The sequence below is a fragment of the Brienomyrus brachyistius genome, unplaced genomic scaffold, assembly GCF_023856365.1.
Source record: "Brienomyrus brachyistius isolate T26 unplaced genomic scaffold, BBRACH_0.4 scaffold114, whole genome shotgun sequence".
Classification (NCBI taxonomy): Eukaryota; Metazoa; Chordata; class Actinopteri; order Osteoglossiformes; family Mormyridae; genus Brienomyrus; species Brienomyrus brachyistius.
In genome coordinates, this window is record NW_026042389.1 from 176,737 (window position 1) to 189,192 (window position 12,456).

Consider the following 12,456-nt stretch of genomic DNA (forward strand, 5'->3'; position numbering starts at 1 on the left):
TTATCCATCCATCCATCCATTTTCCAAACCGCTTATCCTATTGGGTCGCGGGGGGTCCGGAGCCTAATTTAATAATTATTTCAAATATTAATATCCATCCATCCATCCATTTTCCAAACCGCTTATCCTATTGGGTCGCGGGGGGTCCGGAGCCTAATTTAATAATTATTTCAAATATTAATATAAATTGTTAAAATGCAAAATACTAGAAGTTCATGTTAAAAATGGACTATTTACAAAACAACTGCTGTAATGTGTTATCGATTTGATCTTTAACTAATGTAATGTAAGCAAATGGGAAATGTGTCTCTATATCATTATGCTGAAATCTATCTCTTTGTTACAGGCTTTCAGAAGCTGCTGGATCCTCTTCACTCTGGCTTGCTGATAGTTTTATCTTGCAGCATTATTCTGAACGTTGCTCTCATTTGTATAAGATGTAAACTGACCTGTACACACTGTGCAGGTACGCTGCCCGGCTTTATGCACTCAGAAGGACAAAATGTAGATTTTAACAAATTATAGAAATATAAAATTGTTTTATGATAGATAACATTTTCATATTAAAACCACTCTTGCAGGTAATACAGTTTTAAAATCCATTATTAAATCTCACCTTATTTATATAAACCTTTTTGTACTGTAAGATTTACATTTTTGTATTATATCTTTCATATTTTGCAAAATCTATTGAAATATACATGTTGCAATAAGTTGCATATCAATAACTTTTATTACCAAGATCTCCTTTATAGCAATTTTATTATATATGATATATGAGAACAAATGACACGTATCCAAACATGCACACTTAAATTGACAGAAGTCATTTTTACTTTCATTTTTGAGACAAAAAGGATGTTGATTGCTTGAAAATTCGGAATGTTATCTGACCACGGTATGATACCGTGCGAAATTAAATAATATATTGATGTGTTATATATTTTAAACAGATGAAAAGAACAGTGATATATCAAAAGTGGAATGGTCACGCAAGCAAGTATGTAATAAATATTTCAAATTACAAATCGTCAGTAAAACAAATGAACCTCAGACTGATTTCCATCCTGGGATCAGCATTTTAAGTGCTATTTGTGAAAATAGGTAATAGCAAACCGATTTGATCCATCCAATTCTGCCATCTTTGTCTCCACAGTGCCATGACGAGGACACACTGAATTACGCTGCCCTGAACCTTAAGAAGCCAAAACCCAGGAGACAGAAGAAAGACGGGAATAATGACACTCTGTATTCTGACCTCCGCTACAGAGATTATGAATAAAGATGCTTCTCATTCATGTCAGTCACACAGAGTGTTCAGGGTGTAGCTTTAATAATGTTCAGAGGAGGGCAGGGGAGCCAGTGCTTCTGAGACTGAATCACGGGATTTTACGGAGCACCGGTGCTGAGTTTGGTGTCAGTGTGTTTGGGGCGCATTTTTACTGGAAGTGCAAATGTTCAAGCCAGACTGGGGGCTGAGGGAGGGGGAGAGGGGAGCCACAGAGATTATTTCTTCATGGCATGGGGGGGAATAAGCGGCTTTAATGTTGTGGAAAGGCTGAGTTGCTGCAATCAGTTCTTTGATGTCACACATGCTTACTTGTCTCCCTTGTGTACCATGCTGAATGGTTTGGGGCAAACGCACAGGGACTGATCGATTATATTAAACAGATGAAAGAAACTGAATGAAAATTTCAAGTGTTCTTAAATTACGTTTTTCATTTAATTGTGTGTTCTGGATGTATTTTTGAGTATATACATGTACCTGTATATGTACCTGTATATATACCTGTGTCGTTAATAACGATGTGGATAATTAAGAAAGAGGAGTTTTGTTTCTTGCTCCCTGTCTTGTTACTTGGCTCACAAACATACACACACATAGACACACACACAAACATACACAGACACACAAACACACACACACATAGACACACACACACACAAACACACATGCACACATGCACACACACACACTGCTACGGCTCTGTAAGAACACTACCATGCTCTTTTGTGTGAGTGGGGTGGGGGGTGTTAAATAAGATGAAAATGACAATGGCTGTACTTTTGTTATGTCAGTTGTGTTTCTATAGTCATTGTATCATATTCCACAAGCTTTTTATTCTACAAGATGTACAAGCCAGTCAGTGTATTCAGTGGGGTGTTCAGGAGTCATTAGGTTCTGAAAAATGTCTTGCATTTAAAACATAATGTACTTTTGAATACTTAAGTATTTTTAGATGCAAATACTCCAGTACTTTAACTGAAGTAAAAAATTAACTGAAAAACTTTGAGTATTATTTGACGAGGAGTATCTATACTTAACTCAAGTAGTGAAGTTGTGTACTTTGTCCACCTCTGTCCAAAAGTGACATACAGCTGTAAGCTGTTTGGGTTTGTTTGTCTGCTGAGTGCTTCTCTGCAGTGCTGCAGATGTTTCCACTGGTTAGATGCAGCTCAGGAAGACTGACCCACTGACTGCACTGTGCTGGACTCACTTTGCAAAGAGTAAAAACCACACAGACAGAACAATATCTGCTTCTTGTAAGACCCTGTTTCCTCTCTACCTCACCCAGGTCACGCTTTCAAGTATTCAGCCTAAGTTATTTTATCCAAACAAGCCACCATTATTATTCATGCAGCTGGACATTTGACTGGAGCACATGATTGCTACATATCACTACTGTACATGGAACGGAATGTACAGTTTTCACAACAGAACTTTAGAAAAGCAAAATTCTCATCAGTCCACATCTCTAACCACCACACATCCTAGGGCTCCCATTTATAATGGTACATTTTTGTTTTATTCACATTCTTTTTCATCACACAGATAAACACCATCCATTAATCTTACAGCATGTATCCTGGTCAGGGTGATGGGGACGACACCACCTATATCGAGTGTGATTTAAGGCCAAGACCTTAAAAGGGAGAGTCAAGACTGAGGCTTGTTACAAGAGCAGTGGGGCACAAAACAACAAACAACATCATTATGAATGTAAAAGAAATGGATGTATATATAAATATAGGGTAATAATAGAAACAAAAAATAAGAATATATTACATACAGAGGAATATTATAGGAATATTAAAATTAACGACAGCTGCTCTGTTGACTTGGTCCCAGGAGTCGTCAGCGTTGGTCTGCCGGGGCCCCCGTCCTGTCTGTGGAAGCACCCGTCTTGTTGGCTGTTCTCTCTGCCTGGGCCCCCTCTCCTGCTGCCTCACGTTTGGGTTGAAGTGGCTCCCCAGTGCTTCTGTAAAGCTCTTTGTGTATCTTAGAAAAGGGCTGTATAAATGTAACATTCATTCATTTATTCAAGGTCCCAGCCAGAAGAGTGCAGTACTACACTGTCCCCCACAGCCTGAATCAGCTGGATGTTATAGGATTAAGACACTTCCTGCATTAGGCCATTTACCCTCAGTGTATTTCCATACCCTGACAGGATGGATGACAATACTATGGCCCTAATTTTCAATACACAGTTTTCACAGGAGTCTCACCCTCATCCACATTCTCTGCATTCCTTATCTCATGCTTCTTTGCCACCCGCATCTCCTCTGCCTGCTTTGTCTCATTTTCCCACAATTGAAACACCGTCCAATTTGTCTCTGTTTTAGTTCTACCACATTAGTCCCTGAGCAACCAGTCTGATCCCGTTCCTCTAATTTCAGACGCATCTGGCTTATCTGATTGGGACTGAAGCTGCTGTTACTAGGAAAACCACATTCGTCCCACTGGGGCAGGTCTGACACCGCGTCCTTCCCATATGTCTCCCATAATTGTTGTACAGAATTTCAGCTGGAGTTCTTTCCCAGAAGCAAGTAATTTCACTTTAGCACCTGTTCAGTAAAAGTCAAGTAGGTCTTTAATGTTATTTTTAACTTTACACAGTTGAGTATAGTACAGTTACAAAAGAAACTGTTTCCCTCGGACCAAGGTGCTACTTAAATTAACAGAAGACTAACACATACCAACCTAGCAACATACTGTATGGTGCATAATGAGCAAAAACTGTGCAAACATTGCAGGACAGTGCAAAAAGAGAGGACAACTGACACCAACGAGCACAAACAGCACAGTAGACCCAGTACTGAGAAGGCGCAGTTTGGTTGTCCAATGAGGTAGCAATAAAAATAAATAAAAGTAACTGTAAACATGGCGACAATAAGATAAAAAATAGTAGTTAAATAATAAAGTGTGTTAATGAGTGTATGTGTGTGTGGTATCAGATTAGTCCCTGAGAGTTCAGTAGTCTGACGGCATGGGGAATAAAGCTGTTTGAGTCTGGCTGTGAAGGCCCGAATGCTCCGGGACCTATTTCCAGAAGGCAGGAGGGTGAAACGATAATGTGAGGGGTGGGTGGGGTCATCCACAATGGTGGTGGCTTTGCGGATGCAGTGTGTGGTGTGAATATCTGTGATGGAGGGGAGAGATATGTTAGGGTTATCTTCTTCTGAAGATGCGCTGGAAACAAACCAGTCTCTGAACACAGAACAACACAGACAGCTGTGATGACGTTTTACTTGCTGCAAGGTGTAGGGAATCCACTTGCAGAGTCTCCGCAGTTTCAGCAAAATGATGGTTTATTGAACAGCAAAAATAATACAATGTAATACAGTGTAGAGACACACCGGGTACTGAAAGGCAGCTCAGATACAAATTGAAGACAGTTCTTCACCCCCCTTTATACCCAAAAAGGCCCTCCCCACCAAGGTGTTGTGTGTAGGTGTTGTGAGTGAATTTACATATAAAGAGTGACCCCCTGGAGTGTGAGGATCCTGAGACAGGGACGGGACAGAACAGGGTGGAGACTTTTATGATCATTGTAATTCAATTCTTATCACCTTATCTTATCCTTATCACCATAGTGGTGCCAACTGGAACCCCCATTCTCTCCCTGGCTTCCCCCATGATCATAAATTCCTAACATTGTCTGCATTCAAATGATCAACCAAGAACCTTGGGACATTTTTACCACTTTTCCTTACAAAGGGAAGCCCGGTCCTGACCTCGAGGTGTCAGCCTCTCAGTCGAACTCAGCCAACTTCGAAAGAGTAACTCCCCTCGCAGTGTCTTTTATTGAGGTACACAAACAGGATATGCAACTGACATTGAACATTGTTTGTCACCATATATGGGGTGGAAATATTCAAGCGACAGTTCTTGAGACGTGTTATTGCTCAATTAAGATCAAGCTGCGGCAGGGTGTTGTTTCTAAGCGTCTAGCAAAATGATGATAAAAAAAGTACATATTTCTCTAACACGATACTCCCAATGATTTTCTCACCTGTCATCACTATCTGTTGTAGGGACTTGTGATCTGAGGCGACACAGTTCTCAAAGCAGACCGTGATGCAGCTGCTCAGGGTGCTTTCAACAGTTCCCCAATAGAGTGTGAGAATGGGAGATGGGCTTTTCTGAGCTTCCGTGGAGAGTAGAGGTGCTGCTGTGCTTTCCTTACTATGGAGCTGATGTTGAAGGACCTGGTGAGATTCTCCGCCAGATGGACAACAAGGAATCTGGTACTCTCTACGATCTCCACAGATGAGCCATCGATGTGCAGCAGAGAGTGGTCACTCTGTGTTTTGTGTTCTTCTAACGTCAACAACCATCTCTTTGGTCAACATTCAGAGACAGGTTGTTGGCTCTGCAGCAGTCCGATAGTCATCACACTTCCTCTTTGTATGCTGAGTCACCGTTTTTATTGATGAGACCCACAACAGTCTTGTCATCTGCCTGATGTTGATGATGGAATTCGAAATGTGCATTGCTGCTCAGTTGTGAGTCATCGGAGTTAACAGCAGTGGGCTGAGCATAAAGTCCTGGGTTCCTGCTACAGCGTCTGAGCAGTTGCCTTCGTCGCCCATAGCTCCTGCGCAGCCCGAGCAGCCGCCTCCGCTGCCCCCTGCGGCCCCAGAGCCCGAGCAGCCGCCGCCTGCTTTGCCCGTAGCTCCTGAGCAGCCGCCTCCGCTGCCCCCTGCGGCCCCAGAGCCCACGCCCGAGGCGCTCCCTCCGCCTCAAATGACTGTGCCCCCTGGGGATCTTGTTCCTGGCCCCACTCCTGTCCCTGACCCAGCTCCAGACTTTCCTGCCCTAGTCCCCGAGGAGGTCCCGGACAGTCTGACCACCGTGTGTGCCACGCCCCCTGATTATCCACGTGTGCTTCCCTGATCGTACCCAGCTGTGTCCGATTATTTTCAATCAGTCCTGTCTATTTGAGTTCATGTCTTACTAGAGTTCAGTGTCCGTCATTGAAGTCCGTCTGCGTGAGATGTTTCCTGCACCCCGTGTTCCTAATAAATCCCCGTATCCTGCCTGCCTTGCCTGTTTCCTGCCCGTCCGCCGCTCCCGTTAAATGGCGATCGTGACACAAGGCACACGCACATCAAGTACCAATGCAGCAAATACAGATGAACAATTTAGGAGGAATACTAGTCAAAGGAAGGAAGAAAAGCAGCCCACCCTATCTCATGGTCACGGACACAAACATCAGGGAGTGTTATGAAGAAGACATCGCACTTAACACCATTGGTTTTATGCAGTGAATTACACCAGAGAGAGTTTTTACATTCTAGCTGTGTTACGTAACATTCCTCAGCCTTCAGGTTTTTTCCACACAATGCACGACATGCAGGGGTGCCAAACAAAACAGCGGAACTGCAGTGTAGCCAATTATTTGTTTCAGTAGTTTTAAGAAAACTAGAACATAAAATGTTTGTTTTACTTAGTCCACAAAAGAGTTTTTACCTATCTTAGTGTATTTTACATCACATACACTCTCGGTCCGTTGTGGAGTCCATCCCACTGTAGTTGGAGAATGCTGCCATCAGTCGCTTGGTGTAGCACTCGCAGGATTTACCAGGCTCCTGTTTAAACTGATGCATCATGCCCCAGTCCATGCGCAGGAGGACCAGTCTCTGAAGGGCTGTCGCATGGTGAGGCCTGTTCTGCCTGGGGTCCAGCAGGTCACTGGCAATGTCCTTCAACTCACAGTGGGCTTGCGTTCATAGTGGGGTACCGCAGGGTTCGATTTTAGGACCACTATTGTTCCTAATTTACATAAATGATATGGATACCAATATATACAGTAAACTGGTGAAATTTGCAGATGACACCAAGGTGGGTGGTGTAGCAGATACTGAATTAGTGGCTCAGCAGCTACAGCGGGATCTTGATTTAATTAGTGACTGGGCCGATACCTGGCAGATGAAATTTAACGTCGATAAATATAAGGTACTCCATCTAGGGAGCAGAAATATAAAGTACAGGTATTTCATGGGTGTCACTGAAATAAAGGTAGCTGATCATGAGAAAGACCTTGGTGTGTATGTTGATGCTTCCATGTCCCATTCTCGCCAGTGTGGGGAAGCAATAAAAAAGGCCAATAGGATGTTGGGGTATATCTCCAGGTGTGTGGAGTTTAAGTCAAGGGAGGTAATGCTAAGATTATACAATTCCTTGGTGAGACCTCACCTAGAATATTGTGTGCAGGTTTGGTCACCATATCTTAAAAAGGACATTGTGGCCTTAGAAAAGGTGCAGCGTAGGGCCACAAAAATGATTCCTGGTCTTAGAGGAATGTCATACGAGGAACGGTTACTTGAGCTAAATCTGTTCAGTCTCAAGCAAAGGAGATTGAGGGGGGACATGATCCAGGTATATAAGATTCTAACAGGTTTGGATGCTGTTCAACCAAATAGTTACTTCAGCATTAGTTTAAATACACGAACTCGTGGCCATAGGTGGAAATTAGCGGGAGAACATTTCAAGCTGGATTTAAGGAAGCACTTCTTTACGCAGCGTGTAGAGTATGGAATAGTCTTCCTGATAATGTAGTGCAAGCTGAATCCTTGGGTTCCTTTAAATCAGAGCTAGATAAGATTTTAACGACTCTGAGCTATTAGTTTAGTTCTCCCCAAGCGAGCTTGATGGGCCGAATGGCCTCGTCTCGTTTGTATAGTTCTTATGTTCTTATGTTCAACTCCTTCATCTACAGTGTCAGATGAGCAAACCTTATCTCCCCCTTGAGGATTTGGACATACCAACATAGGGGCAAGAATTTCTGCTACCTCGTCCTGCTGCCTGAGTGTTTCGCCACGGCACTTCTTCACCGAGAAGGAGGTAGAGTCGGGTGCTGAATGGTTATGATCCTCGTCTGCAGGGGGGAGAGGGGAAGGGGCAGGGGAACCACTGGCTACTCCTCCCTCGGTGGCATAAGGAGGAAGCTGCTGTTTGGGCAGCAATGCTTGGGCAGGAGCCACACAGTTTATTTCTGGGTATCTAATTAGCGGACACCATTAGGTCCCTTCAGGGGCTCCACAGACAAACTCATTGACAAAATAGAATTGTCACAGAAAAATTCTTTGTCACATGCTCAGTCGACATGGACTGTGTGCTATTTACATATTTTTGGCACAAACGAAATCTCATATGCATATCGATGTATCTTTCGCACAAGTGGACCTCCATCACTTTAAAGAGGGTAAACTCTGATCAGGAAATTTACGACGTCAGAATAAACGGATTTTTTAACAGAAGTAACTGACATGCCCTAATAAGGAAATGCATACAATCAGAATACAATATCTGTGGTTTTTAACAGTGGTAACAATCTGATAATGAAAGGAATCAGATCAACATTTCTATAGCATGTAACAGAGCTTGCTCCCCTCCAGAACTCATTGTTCCAGTAGTTATCTGAAATCATCTGCAGGAGCTATTCTTTTATTTGTATATTAAGCATAATTATTCATGAATATTATTGATTATGTTTATTTGTTTAATGTTTTTATTTATTCGTATTTATTGTTTATAATATAATGTTATATAGTATTGCAACACTTGAAACGAGAGGTACTTGCCTGCCTTAGTGATATTTACTATTGTCTAAGTGTATTCCCACCTGTAGGAGGCAGCAATGGTTGTTATTAAAGGTGCTGAGATTACGCGGCTCAGGGCTGAAGGTGCAAAGTGAAACAGTCATTGACCGTATTTGCCATGTGTGATGGTGTCTGCATATCGGCCCTTTTGCGCCAAACAAACCAGTTCAAAGTACTGTGTGTTAAAATATCATATGAATAAATCCTCTCAAGAACTAAACTCAATATCGTATCCTCATCATTCAACGCGTCTGACTTTTGCACCTCTTACCACAAGGCAGTGGATTACATGGGGAAATTACAAACAAGGAGAATTTAATCTGTTTTTCCTCTACATTGTCGTTATTCAGAATATTACAGACTATGAACAAAAACGGACAATGTAAGAAAATAAAAAAATGTGTATGACAGAAAGCTAGAGTATTTTTGCAATGGTGAGCACTAGCTGGTTTATGTACTAGCTCACACTCAAGAAACAGCATAAATGCTACTCATACACAGTTGGGGGGCAGGGGTCAGTCCTTGTGCCTGTAATGAGGTCACCAGTTGAAACTAACCCAGCCTCAGCACGTCTGTGGGTCCTTGAGCAAGGCCCTTAACCCCCAGCTCCCTGGGCGCCCCAACAGGTAGCTGCACTTCGCGGACAACTTACTCCACAAAGAGTAAGTTGAGGGAGACATAAAAAACACAATTTCCCCACGGGGATTAATAAAGTCCATCCATCTATGGAATATTATTTAGCACTATATAACGCAGAATATAAGAATTACGATTTTATAAAAAGTATGCCAAATATCCATGATATAATCATTACAATGTAAACATTATAATGTAATCAACACAATGGAACCAACTGAGTATGTATTTGCACCTTTTGTTAGTCTGAGTTTCTGTTAGCTACTTTGTTAGTCCTGAATCTATGAATATTCACATTTTTATCGCGTATATTTTATCACTATGTAAAAGGACAAATATATTATCAACCTTTTAGTGAGACAATGTGTAAACGGCTGAAACTACCAAGGTTTACTACTGAAGGAAGGGATTCACCTGAGTTCACCAAAAGTTCATGGCTGAGTATTTTTAAAAAACCAAGTGGAGCTGCTCGCGCCACTATTATGTTCAACCGAGAGGCCAAACGGTAAAAGAAATGACTGTCAAACTTATCACCTAGGGGTAAATATAAATCTATACAAATATCACCTGCATGCACATTACTTCTTTTACAATAACCAACTCCTGATCCATACTGTTAGTCGTGAAAAAAATAACTATTGTGTACATAGAGGCCCTGTGTAAAAAGATAACTGCCAAGGAAAAGATCAAAAACATTTATTTCAAGGATTCAAAGTTTTTATGGTCATGTACAGTGTACAGTGCAGTTCTTATTTGATTAACTTGAATGTCTTCACAGACAAGACGATTAAACAAATAAAGCAGCGCAACATTACAGTAACTAACAACAAACAAAGCTCACGAGTACTATTACAATATTCATATCATTTATTTAAATTTAATTTTACCAAGTAAATTAATTGAAAAGCAGTTACCGCTTTACCTGCTTCTCGGGAGAAATAGCAGATATACAAACGTCATGTATGTAACTAAAATCTTAAGCCAATAAGGGCAAAGTTGTGTCGTAATGGAGGCGGATCCAGCCTGTGCAGCCTGCTAAGAGGTGCTGCCTGATGTGTCTTGCTCTCGCGGAGTTTTGGTACCATGTGACATGGTGACGTAATGCAACGGGCGATAAAAAATATAACCATGATGCATTGCGTCAGGACCAGAATGCATTGCTTTAAGCTAGCGCTGTATGTGGGTGCATGAAGTGGAAAGCACCCAATAATAAACATAACATTTTTTAAAAAATGTTTTCTTCACCGGTGCAGTGAATTTAAATAAAGAGCTATGATGGTGCTGCAAATGGCTTTGCATAGTAGTTAGTAGTAGCATTAGCCGCTGTGTGCGGCATTAGCTTTCTACAGTCCTTACAGATGGTTCGTGTTTTGTCTGTCTCCCTTTCGCCATTTATATTTTCCGCCGGGCACCCGAAATGCTGACACACAAAAGATTCAAAAGTGTCTGGGGTATCTACTATAGTAATTTAGTCAGATGCCGACATATTTACAGCAGCTCATTTGCAGCGCATTCGTGAAACGGCTTTTCGCTCCAACGAGAAATCTCGTCATGTTGTAATATCGCGAGATCTCGTGACACGCGTTTCACTCCCACTTCTTAGTAACAGTCATGATTTGATAAAGTGACAACCTGCGTAATAATTGGTAATACATAGAGTTTGCTATTGTTCAGGCTAGCAGACTGTTATGGCTTGAGGTTAATGGTGCCTGTTACTTGTGAATTTTCACATTTGCAGGGATCTTCTGCCTCGTGAACGTGAAACGGGTAATTATGCTAAAAGAAGAAAAAAGCAGAACTGCAATGTGTGTAAGGCTGGTGCTGATTTTTCAGTCTGAACACAGTAAAATTTATACAAATTACCTGTATTCAAACTTGTATTCTTTATATAGTTTGGTTAATTACTATTTAAAAGTTTTATCTGCGCTCCATTGTATAACTTATATTGGAGACTTGTATGTACTTTTCGATTGGAAATGGTTAGCTGTATACAGGGGCGCCGCTAAGGGGGGGAAAGTTGGGACAATTCTAAGGGCCCACGCCCTTTAGGGGCCCCCAGAGATCTGAATGGGTGTGGTAGGGGGGCCCAACCTCATATTTTGTCATAGGGCCCAAAATTGCTAGCGGCGCCCCTGGCTGTATATACTTTGAATATTTTTATGATTAATTTCTTTGTTTATTTAATTTGGCAACAGATCTGCACTTTTAGCAGTATTGCTGTCAATTTTTGTGAAAGTTGTTACTAAATAAAACAAAAGAAGCAGACTTGTGTAAATCCTATATTGGTCGTGTATTCTTCCTGTAGCGTAGTGACAGCTTTTTGTACGGAAGCCGTGAACGGCTGTGCTTGCAAATATATTTTCTTCTGAATAATTAGAAGGATAAGCATATTTTGTCGCCGCCGCGAGATAGTCATGCCATACACAGCTCTGCTCGTTTTTGTACTGTAACCGTGTTACTTAATTTGCGAATCCATGAATTTAACGTTGACATTAAGTCAACATTGACATTGACAACGTTGACATTAAGTGTTGCACCTATCTAGTGTTTTACCGTGAAGGGCATGTTATATCTTGTCTCTAAGTCGCACTATGGTCCAGGGGAATGCTATGTCATATTAGAACATGTGTCGATGATGTGGCAATATAAATATTTTAGAATACTGTCAGTTTTAGTTTCAGAAATCCATCATTTGAGAAAAAAGGCCAGTCACGACAAATATATATGGAATATAACAACAGAGGTTAGCTGTATTTGTTTAAGTGTAAAGATGCACATAGAAACATGCATGAGCTCATCTGAGAATAAACTGAATGCAATGAAGATTTGTGACTCCTGCTGGAAAATGCGAATAGTGGCAGGGTCTTCAAGCAGTACATTTGTCTGAGAGTCAGTTAATATTAGGAAAGGCACCGTTTTTTTTTCAATGGCGCT

General features: G+C 41.5%; 1 long non-coding RNA gene across 1 annotated transcript; it reads left to right on the plus strand.

Annotated features, from left to right (window-relative positions):
• Window positions 1-369: 369 nt before the first annotated feature.
• On the plus strand, window positions 370-1,457 carry LOC125727730 (uncharacterized). The gene is made up of 3 exons (XR_007388828.1): window positions 370-466; window positions 954-1,000; window positions 1,157-1,457. It is a non-coding gene; the product is annotated as an uncharacterized LOC125727730 (long non-coding RNA).
• Window positions 1,458-12,456: the final 10,999 nt, after the last annotated feature.